At 43.5% G+C, this 8,186-nt stretch overlaps 1 protein-coding gene across 3 annotated transcripts in view; it reads left to right on the top strand.

Moving 5' to 3' along the window:
• Positions 1-727: 727 nt before the first annotated feature.
• The window catches only part of Dic1 (Dicarboxylate carrier 1), a 47,065-nt gene continuing 39,606 nt past the window's right edge, over positions 728-8,186 (top strand). The window contains exon 1 of one of the 3 annotated variants that reach the window (XM_050176996.3): positions 728-909. The gene's annotated coding sequence lies outside the window, so the exon portion shown is untranslated. Of the gene's footprint in view, positions 910-962; positions 1,270-1,321; positions 1,573-8,186 lie in introns of those variants that run through there. The other 2 variants (XM_050176997.3, XM_055069825.2) reach the window with 2 other exon arrangements.

Genomic DNA, 8,186 nt, shown 5'->3' with positions numbered 1-8,186 from the left:
GTGGTTGCCCAGTGGCTATGGTGTTGGGCTGCTGAGCGCGAGGTCGCGGGATCGAGTCCCGGACACGGCGGCCGCATATCGATGGGCGGCGAAATGCGAAAACACCCGTGTACTTAGATTTAGGTGCACGTTAAAGAACCCCAGGTGGTCGAAATTTGCGGAGTCCTCCACTACGGCGTTCCTCATAATCAGAAAGTGGTTTTGGCACGTAAAAAAAAAAAAGAAAAAAAGAACATATTGACAAGAGTCCCCCTTACTCATACGTTGATATTCTCTACTTTCCATGGCACATCTATGTTGCTTTGATTACTTTGTTCGGATCGCTGCTGTTGCGGTGCAGCAGGTGGGACCCAGCGACGGCTTCCTCCCCAGTAACATACACACATATTAAAGATTGTATGCGGCGAGAGCATTCTCTAGTTGCTAGTCCAGCGCTGTGGTGTCTCTTCTTTCCGTAGTGTTCGCGTCTCTATTTTTTCGCTGGTTTTCGGAAGTTTCAGAATGAACCAACTGGCCTAGCAAGCAACACTTCTGCCAGAAACACGTCATAACTGCGGCGGCTATCTCAAGGTAACAAAACTGATCTCGAAGGCCATGATTTCACAAAATGCATCAACGGCAACGATTGCGAATCACAAAAAAACGCCATTTTAGGAACCGGAACCGAAATCACAAAGGAGCTGCTGATGATGGTCGACTAGCCACTGGCGGCCGTCCAAAGTCGCAGCTGTAGCGCTCTGCCGCTGCGCTGCGGCCAGCTGCGGCGCTCCTCCATCCGGTGGCTTTCGAAATGCCGGCGCACGTTTCCTGCGGCTCTTGGAGAAGGAACAAAATTGCCGTAATCAGTGGTTACTGCATCGCCCGAGCGTGAAGCGCTCCTTTCCTCCTGCGGTCTTGCATCGCCCGAAGGTGAGGGAAACCCTGGAGACAGGGCCCTGTTATGCCGGTTTTCGCGCCAAGGAAGGTTGCTCTTTCTCCTCTCTCACGTAACCATTCTCGCCGTCACGAGGAAACAGCTGCAGCGGTCGCGAAACCAACACGTCAATGACGCTTGCACTCGCTGGACGTCAGAGGGGAGCGGGTTTGACAATAAGTATCACCTTCCACGCGCGACCTTTAAGACCGTCGGAGAGTCGTCCGAACATTTACTTTCCGAGCAGAGTGGCCGCGACTTGGGAAACGGGAGAAGACCGGGATCCAAACGTCATGCTCTTTCGGATGTCCTGACTTGGCGAATAATTCTGTGCCGACGGTACGCGACCGCATTTTGTGAGTGTGCGTATTGTCCTTGTGTGCTTGTTGTGTTCATCGTTGAGTGTTGGCGGCAAGATGCCAGCAGTTGACAAATTTCTGTCTCCTCCTTCAACGTTGGGAGAACGCGCGACATGTGTGCGACTTCCTTCCTCATATTTCTGACGGGGCGGCGATAACATGCAACGTCGCTCCTGCTTTGATAAAACGGATAAGCGGCGATAAGCTGTTGTAGCATTTCTCGCGAGTCTTGACTCGGGGAAAGCCTCCTGGCCGGTGCGGAGAACACCTCGTTCGAGCTTGCTTGTGACGAGAGAACTGGCAAGTTGCGCGCGGCGTTTATTGCATGTTCTCTTGCGTCAACTCGCCATGCAGCATGTCTTGACGGCCTGTGCAGGCAAACGCGATCTTGTTCGTACAAATAGACAGGGTGTCTGCTCAATGTAGCATAGAGTGAGGACAACGATTGAACAAGGGCAGCTTCTACTATAAAAAAAAAAACATACATCGTTATAGACATCTGTGCATTGCACCATTTGGGTAGTAACTGATATTACGTCATCGCCAATTTTAACTATGTGCAACTGTCATCTTCTCTTGGCGTGCAGTTTGAAATCATTATTCAGCATTGCCATGTGCTAGAGTCACAGCTTTGGAATGCTTGATTGCATTCAGATGAATCTCTTGGCAGCAGATGCCATGCGATTTGTAAATCGGAGTGCACCTGGGCACTCTGATTTAACCTACAGCTGCCAGCGCTCACAGTGATGCTCTAAATTTAATTTAGGCTGTGAAATTGGTAGTGCACTTTCTTGAAACTGAGCACTCCAATTTATTTACATATGATGACCAATATGGCGAGGGTGTTTAGATTTAAAGTAGGGGTGGGAAAATATTTGAAGTTTCGAATAAGAATTAGATACTATATACTAACTATTTGTGTTTGTATTTGAAAAAGAACTGTTCGGTAATATTTAATATTTTAAACAAACAAATTTTTTTGCAGCGACCATGTGTTAAAGATTGATTACTGTTTTCTGTATGCAAAACAAAGTATCACAAGTTATGGGGAGTGAACAATGCCAAAAGCTTTCGGAGCAATGTGGAAACGAAATCAGTGCTGCAAGCTTTGCTTACAGTTTTGCGTTGGACACTTATGTGACAACTTCTGACTATTGCTTGTGGTGTGTTTATTAGTGTTATAGTCGACGCCCCTTAATTCGACCCTCGCGGGACTGAGACATTTGTTCGAGTTACAAGAAAGGTTGAATTACCTAAAAGCGGCAGAATGAACGAACTTGATCCTTTTTTTATTCCTTAATGTATTCTGTCGTCGCTGACAGACTACTTCACTACACTATTACAATAACGATAGATGTTGTCGTTGGCTAGTGGCTTGCAGACCTCAACGCTGTCATTGGCACTGACAAAAATCTCCAAAATAGAAATCGGCCAAGGCACAGTGCAAGTCATCATAATCATCGCAGGACAGATTGCTACGGTCACTTAGGGAAGAAGTTGGCCATCCGCCGAATTTATTGTGTTTCAAGTTTTTAGCAAACCCTGCGTGCAGGAGGTGGTACAGGTTGGGATCGAATTGACTGAAGTGGCAGGTTCTCACGTCCAAACACACCAATTTTTTTTTTTACAGGAATGCATAATTTCTCGCCGGGACTTCCCACTGCATTCGAATGAAACCAAGTCGAATTAACCACGGTTGAATTCACGACAGTCGACTGTATTGGCATTCTAGCCATGTAGCAGTTTTGTCTCTAACAGGACAACTTGTGATGTCTTTCTTGTATCCAGCTCTTTTACATGTGCCTGCGGCCCACAAGTCCTTCAGTGCCTTTTCTTTTTCCACATCCTCAGATGTTTCCCGGCATTCATTTATTTAACATTTTCGGAAAGTTAGTTGCACAGCTGCCATTCATTCTTGAAAAGCTTGTTTGCAATTAGGTTCTGAAGTTAATAATATAATATTTATTTGCACGTAAACAGGATAACTACAGATGGCGTGCGAGGCTGTTCAGAAAGTTGAAAACCTGTACGCAAGTGCACCAGCCAACTTGCCATCCATTGTAAAAGATGACAATAGAGAAAAAAGGGCTGTTCTTTTAATAACAAGTAGTGATCTTATATTTAAATCTGATCATCTGTCCCCGATAGTGGTCTTTTTGTTTGCACTAGTCAATACGAGAGTGGTACACAACTACACTGAAATAAGTATTCCTTCAGTTAAGATATGCATCTATGCTTGAATATTCATATTCGATTCGTATTTGAAAAAGTTCATGTTCGCCCATTCCTAACTTAAAGCAATTAAACAATATTGCGAACTGCAAAGTATAAGTATTCTACTTTTATCGAAGATTTTAAGATGACACAGTCAAAAGTAACCTAAAACATTAAAATATGGCACACTGTAGGTCGGTCTGCACCAGCAGTAAACTTGTATTGCCTTATAGTCACTCACTCATGCCATCAAATAATTCAGAGGTTTTCTGCTGCTAAAACTGCTGTTACAGCAACATTATTATCGTAGTGCAAGAAGCCGTAGAGAAGAAACCCAGGATGTTGTGCATTTTTTGTCTGCTTCTTCGTCTTTTAGCACTGCAACAAAATATGGTCCCGTAATCAAGTTGCCCAACATCCCGCTACAGTGTTCATGGGTACTCCATAAGTAATTTTTTAAGTGCTCCATCAAGCCTGTTTGTAGTGTGTTGCCTTTTAATGGACTGTACCCACTATACTGGCTGTAATCCTGCCAACCAGAATGTTGCACTTGCTTTTTGGCGTGCTCTTCCATCCTGAGAAGAGGGCTTGAAGTGCTTCTTGGATTCGAGAAACTGTTTACGCAACTTGCAATGTTCTCTTTCAAGGTGCAGCTTGCCTGTTCTATTGGCTGTTGTTTTTACTCCTCTACAGCGCTTCTCTAAGTGGGGAGACGCAGTGACGCAGTTCTTCAAACAGTGGCCACAGTGCACCGCCTGCACTCGTGATCAAAATATATTGCATCATTGCATTTGGGCAGCACAGATATGCACAAATACCACTCGAGTTGACGTAATGTCAAGTCCACAAGTTGTAATATATAAAGTACTACTTGTTCGGCAGGGAGTGTCGCCGATCAATTATAACTACACTGCAAAACATTCTGACTCGGACATCTAAAAACACACTACTTCCATGGCTTTTCCAGCATCGCCTGCTAAGTATAAAATGGAGCATAAACGCCATAAACTCACACCAATCAGTTTTGTAACCAAACATGACAGGCTGTTACACTGTCCTACTGTCATTCATGCACATAGTGTCAGTCATGTGTCCCATTCTCTGTAATGCAAATTAGCCCTGAAGAGCAGGAATAAAATAGGTGGTTTTGGAAATAAATCTTACAGGTCCTTGTGACCTTGCTATAAATCTATTTGCCAATGCATTCATCAGACTGCAAGCTGGACTATATGGAATTCCAAACGTGTCCCTAGTGGCATTAGTGCAAAGAAGAAAGATATTGTGTTCTGAAATAAGACCATGAAGCGATCAACTCGCTTTGCTCTGAACGTCTGCCTGCAATTTCCTGGCGCTTCTTGTCCTCCTGCTCACGAAGCCAAGTGGCTGAGTCATCGTTCGGGCAAACACGGGGTCGCATGTTCTATTCCTGACCATAGCGGCTGCAAGAGCACTCGTGCACTGTGATTTTGGTTCACGGTGCGAATCTCTGGTGGTCAGAATAATGTGGGGCACTTCGCTATGGTGGCCCCGACTATTTACTCAGTCAAAGTAGTAACAGAGAAACCACAGGTCTCAGAGAAGTTCTGGAACACGAACTCTGTGAACAAGATTTTACCGACGGCCGATTATTGGCAGTTTTGTAATGGAGATTAGATTGAGGGCATTTTTTTATGAAATTCGTAATGCTTGAGTTCCTTAAGCAGTGGACAGCACTCTACAGAACTGATTTGCCATCAAACAAACTGTTTTCTGAGATGCATTTTTCTATGTTGTCTCTTACAGCGGGTATGTAGTTTTGTATATAAAGCATTCATAACTGAGATTCATGTTTAAAACAGGTGCAGAGAAGTAGTATACATCAGCATCATGTCAGTGCTGCTGGAATGTGTCCATTAAGCTTGCCCGGAGCCTAACCGCTCAAAGATAACCAGCAGTTCAAGTGCTGCTTGCAGCACTCTGTTTTTTTTTCTGTATTTTTTATTGCTTGTTCGTTGAGGCTGCCTGTGCAAATAGTTCTGTCATGTCCTTATCTGATCGGTTGAGATAATCTCAGGATGCACCAGTTCACGTGTATTGTGGTAATCTTAAGACCAGGAGATATCACTTTTTCACGTGGGCAGGCAATACGGCATGCTCCCAGTTGCAACTATGTAATGCACATGTATAAATTCTCGCTAAAGCTGAATATCCAGCAGTATATAACTGTATTGTTGTACCTACTTTGATTTGACACGTTTCAATCACATGACTCACTCAAGGAAGCTCGTCACTTCTTGTTGATTGGGACAGTGCTGCTGCATTAAATTTTAATATTAGGGCTGAAGTGATCCTTAGTAAAGAAACTAATATGAATTGTTCAGAGTTTCGTGTAATGTATTATCCATGGCCCTTTGATGAATGAGCGTGGCATTGGGTCGCGGGATCGAATCCCGGCCATGGCGGCCGCATTTCGATGGGGGCAAAATGCGAAAACACCTGTGTGCTTAGATTTAGGTGCACGTTAAACAACCCCAGGTGGACGAAATTTCCGGAGTTCTCCACTACGGTGTGCCTCATAATCAGCAAGTGGTTGGTTGTGGCACATAAAACCCCATAATTTCATTTTAAGCGTGGCATTGAAATCTTCAATGTAGTGCAAGAAATTTAAAGGTCAAAGATGTTTTTTAATTTCCCCACTAGAACTGCTATTATCCTTGAGGCAACTTGGACGTTCAGTTGAGAACTTGGAGCATTGGTTCTCTTATACTTGCGTTATTTATATAGGCATTACTCTTACCTGCACAAAGCAGAAGGATCTCAGTTGTACAGTTACCAGACACATGCACATGTACCACTTTCTTTTTTTGATGAACACACCTTTCAGAAATCACCTGTGGCAGACAGCTCATTTTTGGCGCTTGACTTGGATTACTTCAATAGGCGAACATTTCTTAAATGGCAAATTGCAGTGTTCAGTTAGCTAACAGTCCTTTTGAGCCAAAAAAAGAAACGAGAGCGAACTGTTCAATGATAAGTTGAATATAAAAGTCATATTGATAAGACATATAACAGATGCTTGTTAATTTCCCAGCATCCATAACAGTCACATGTAGCTATTCTAGGGCAGAAACAGGGCATCTGTAAAGGCACTCCCAGCTGTAGGTGATACAGCGGTCAGAGTGGGTAGTTGGCCCTTGCACTACGAGCGCCGTGTCAAGGGTATGTAGGCAGAAATTTGAGATTCTCAATAAACTCCAGAAAGCTTTTGGACTCACTCTGGTGGCTAACTGGCCATTGTGTTCTGTGGCCGTTTCTTGAATTCAACACCTGACTGCAGCAGCCACATTTCAGTGGGGCCAAATGCTAAAACGCATGTGTGCGTAGATTTAAAAGATTCCTTACACTGCCCATCCTTGATGAAGAAATAGAAGCCAGCTATGAAGCAGGAGAAACAGAGATGAAAAATAAACGGGATGGAGATGTCCACCCGGTGGCCTTTGTTTCAGAACGAACAGAACAGATATGTTTAGCTAACAGAAACTAAGGAGCTTGTATTTTATCGTGCTGCCCATGTGGTTCATTGGGTCGAGGTAGATCAAGCCCCTCAGTTGATAGCTGGACAGATAGCACACTGATAAAGCACTTGCCTTCACATGCTGTCTGTGCCGTTTTTGTTATTTCTTTGAAGTCCTTTGGTCCCCGTGCTTCGTGATAACGACAGCCTTTACACAATTTTGGGAATAAGCATTTGTCTGTTCTTTTAACTCCTTTGTTGTTTCTTCGTGCTCAGTTTTCATGTAAGCCGCATAGAAATCAGAGTCCAATTACATGGTGAGTGAAATCCACAACACTACTTGACGGCAGCACACTCTTGACATTTCATACTCAATTCTACAAAAGAGATGTGCTCTACTGCGTTGGAATTCCGGATGTTGTATTCTGTAGCAGAGGACAAGATTGATTGATTCATTCAGGCATTCATTTATTTCTCAAAGTGCCCATCTGCTTCTGGAAGCCATGGTGAGGCAGTACTTGTGCAATGCAAAAAATTCAAACAAAAATTTAAAAAGAAAACGAACAGGAAAGTGGTACAGGAAAGTGTAAACATAACTTCCAAGTAAACATATAGGCAACAGTCAGTCAAAGGGCAAACGTGCAAGTTAAATGTGTCAACAGCAGAACGTGAGCTATTTGGTTGTCGTAAAAAAACATTTCTTAAGGAGCCAGAGTTAGACAAAAAGCCTACGTAGAAAACTCTTGAAGATTTTGAGAGCTTTCTCGAGGCACTACGAATGGTTAAGCCGATGCTAACTTTTGACAAGCAAAGTGATTGTGAACTAGTTTGTACTGTGCATAAACCAGTAATTGTGCCATTTTTGCATCACTTCAAGAATACCATATGTATGATTCATTGCTTCAACATTAATCATAATGATTCCCAGCTACTGTGCGCTCTCTCATATGGGTGCAAAATGCAAAAAAGAAACACACATGTATCTAGATTTAAGGGCACATTGAAAGAACCCCCAGGTAGACATAATCTGGAGCCCACCACCATGATGTCTTATATAGCCCATGTGCCACTTTCAGAAGCTAAACAGCAGACGAAGAGCGCACCAAAAGAAGACTGCCACTGTAGTCATTGTTATGTAAATGACTCTCTTAATGAATTTGATGAATATCGAAAAGCAGATTAGGGGAAAGAAACTTCAAAGACAGAC

Source organism: Dermacentor andersoni, chromosome 8 (assembly GCF_023375885.2).
Source record: "Dermacentor andersoni chromosome 8, qqDerAnde1_hic_scaffold, whole genome shotgun sequence".
NCBI lineage: Eukaryota > Metazoa > Arthropoda > Arachnida > Ixodida > Ixodidae > Dermacentor > Dermacentor andersoni.
The sequence above is the reverse complement of the archived record's forward strand: the minus strand, read 5'-3'. Positions and strand labels throughout refer to the sequence as shown.